Raw genomic sequence first — 3,718 nt, forward strand, 5'->3', positions numbered from 1 at the left:
CCAAGTGCTGGAAACACAGTTATGTGCACCGAAACCTGCTTCTTTTCATATCCAATCTGTGAAGGAATACTTTTTTGATCAGTACAATTCTCCATACCCTTATGCTACGATTTGAATGTGGAATATCCCCCTGCGGAATCATGTGTTCAAAGTCTTGATCCCTATTTGCTGCCGGTTTTTGAGAGATCACAAAATCTTTAGCACACAGTGCCTAGGAGGAAAGAAATTAGAGGAGTTTTAGCTTTGTCCTGCCCTGCCCTGCTCTGCTTGAGATCTAAGATCTCTGCTTCCTAATTCACTGAAATGTAAGAAATCAGCCCCATGCTCCCATTGTCACGGCCAAGACCTAGTCCTACCACCAAACCTTCTTTATCATAACAGACTTACCCTCCCTTTAATGGAAACTAAATATAAGCCAAGCAGTGAGAGTTAGGTTAATATATTTACAAATTTTCAAATCCATTTGAGGTGGTAAATGCAGACACCACTGCTTTGTGTGGTAAAATCTCAAAACCTCCATAGTATCTGGCATTAGAGAAAGTATCAAATTTCATGATACAATAACAAGTTACCTTTTGGTTGCAATATCAACAAACAACACTAACATTGACAAATGATGATCTTCTTTTTCTGGTACTGTGCCACAAAAAAGTAAATAATTAGAGAAAGTAAATGTAATTAGAGACAACTCATGAACAAGCATTACGTCAGCTCTATCCCAGGAGATTTTACTTTCCAGACTTCCATGGTTGACCTGAAGTTATTGGAAGCAGAGAATTAGCTCCACTACAGAAAACTTGATCACATCAAGAGATGAAGAAATGGAGGTAAGGTGCCAAGCTGGAGAGAGGAGACAGAGAGAGAGAGAGAGAGAGAGAGAGAGAGAGAGAGAGAGAGAGAGAGAGAGAGAGAGAGAGATACTATATAACGAGAGAAATGACTGTTCCACATCACCTCCATGGAAATGGAGATGGGGAGGAAGGGAACTGGCATGAGCATGCTTGTCCTTCCACTTGCCATTAATTTAATAACAGGGCCCTCTGTCTGATCTGGGAGTTTCCTACCGCTGCCACTGGAACTACAGCCTCAAGCATGCTGTCTTGCATGAAGTAAATCTCAAAACCTTCATAGTACCTGGCATTGGAGCAAATATCAAGGTTACAACATAATCACAAGTTACCTTTTTGTGAAGATGCTTTCAAACAAAATTTGCATAGACAAATAATGATCTTTTTTTTTCTAGTACTATCACAAAATTATCAGACTATTGAGTAAGACATGCTGGACTCAGGCTAAAATGTAAAGAAAGAAATGAATGACTGGACTGGACTCCAGGAAAGCCAATTTTTAATTAAAGCTGGATCCTGAAGAAGCAAGAAACTGAGGCAGTAACTTGACAAACTGTGCCAGACACAGAGTCAAAAGAACTGGAAAGATCTGTTGTCAGAAGAGTAGAAGACAAGATGTTTCATGGCAAGGCAGTAAGTATGGCACCATATGGTACAGGTGTGGGTTCAAGATACTTAATTCAGTCTCTCACTCATAAGATGAATGGGAGATGTTCAGGTACTAGCAAAAAACAGACAAGCTAGTGAAAAAAATTAAGATAAGATTCTAGATCATGAAAGAAACTGGAAAGCATAGAAAACTATTTACACAGTGGAATAAGATTTGGAGTTGGATTGTGGGGCTGAATGGCACGAATGTAGTCAGGAGAATGTCAACTTAGCTGCATAGACCTCAGTTCCATCAGTGGTAGAGCAGACATAGGCTGCAGATTAAGGTTTCCCACACCCATCCTGGTCCGTCTGAATAAATGAGCAGGACTGGTTCTGCTGCCGGAGTCGTCTGTAGAACCAATCACTATAAAGGTATAGGCTGAGAAAAAGCAACAGCATCTGAATCGGGAAACTGCCACCCATGAAGAATTATATTGAGTTTATAAAGGTAGTGCACTAATTTTATTTTAAAATAGTAAAGACCTAAGTCATATTGCACTCTATTTAATCAGATGAACCTGGTACATTTTTTTTTTGTCAAAAATCCAACAGCTTAGATACCAAAGTGAAAAAATACGCCTGAGGTTTGGATTTCACATATGTTGGGCATATGGCTTTAGAAACAATGGTGAGAGTGTGGTTGGCTGTATTTTTGGCCTCGGAGCAAATTCATTATGCAGTTTCCAAAATGACTGGCTTATAGGTCTTGTGGTGGAAGCCTGGGAGATTCATTACAGTACACCTTTGTCATGGCCTGCCAAGGCGCTCCCCATTAGTGACTCAGCAACCACTCCATTCATTAAATTCTGTCTGAAAAATGATTCAGATTTAGGATGGGAGAGAAGTCTCAGTAGTTAGGAGCATCTTCCAGAGGATCAGGGTTCTATTCTTAGAATCTACATGGCAGTTCATAACCATCTATAACTCTAGTTCCAGTTATAACTCTAGTTCCATCTAGTCTGATACCTTCTCTTGGCCTCAAAGACAGCTTCTACGATCCCAGTACAAAGAAATAAATGTAGGCAAAACATCCATACACATAAAATTTTTAATTTTAATTAAAAATTTAAATTTAATTTAATAAAATTTCATTTTATTTTTTTATTTAAAAAATGTTCAGGTCTGGAAACTAAATACAAATGTCAGTGTTTTTCCTGGAGAGTTTCCTCTCAGTTTACTGCTCATGTATTCTTACTTTTTACCATATATTTCCTTGCCATTGTCCGAATTCATCAGTACCCTTTGGGGCGATCTTATATTGCCCTGAGAATGTTATTTCTATTACCATCTCTGAAATTCTCTGCAGGTCACTTGGCTGCCCCTGATGACATCTGCACATTAAATTCTACCACCTGGCCTCTATTACTTTGGGACTCTCTGATCCCCATTGCTATTAACGAAGCCAACCTCTCTAACAGAATGTCCTGCCATTGACAATGCTTCCCGGAGGAGAGCCTCTGCAGAGTTTCTTAGTAATGCTGGCTCCCTCTCAATAGCATATTACTGATGACCTTGGTGAGGAGTATGTCTTCCAGGATTTTCTGGCTTCATTTGTTTTGGATATGCCAGGGTATCCATGAACATTTTAAACCTCTTGTCCCTTTTAATGCTGCAATTCAGGCATTTTTATTGCAAATCTCAGTTCCCGAGAAGTCAAACTAAAAATGAGTTTGCACAACCTTCTGGAGTGTTAGTCACAATGGTTCATTGAACGTCTCAAATAAAGAGCTCCCCTTATTAATTGATTTGTCTTGTCCTCCGTGATTTAACTCTGTTAAAAGCTAGCTCATAGTTTAGAAACGCTAAAGTTTCCTTTCTTTAGTAGAACTCGTTGATTCTTATATTTCTTTTGGATTATAGTTTCATCCTTCCATTATCACACACAACATGTTCTTAATGAGGTGTATACTGCAGTTTAACCCTAGTTGTTTATCTTACAGCTGAGAAATAACAGAAGAAATTGATAGGGATTCAGTGGGGACATGGTATCTTCCTCTAGGGGAGTGGACTTCATTTCCAGTTGGTTTCCTACTTTCCTACTGCAAAGGACAATGGCTTGTTTTGAAGTTATGCTATAGAAGTCCTTCCAGACTATATGCTTGTTTTTAAATTGCCCACCAATATCTTCACATCTTTGTGTTTGCCCTGTATTCAAGTGGTGGACTCTCCAGTGACCTGCTATAAAATAGCAAATTCCATTGCTTTGGGTGCACTGTTCT

The sequence above is a fragment of the Chionomys nivalis genome, chromosome 10, assembly GCF_950005125.1.
Source record: "Chionomys nivalis chromosome 10, mChiNiv1.1, whole genome shotgun sequence".
Taxonomy (NCBI): domain Eukaryota; kingdom Metazoa; phylum Chordata; class Mammalia; order Rodentia; family Cricetidae; genus Chionomys; species Chionomys nivalis.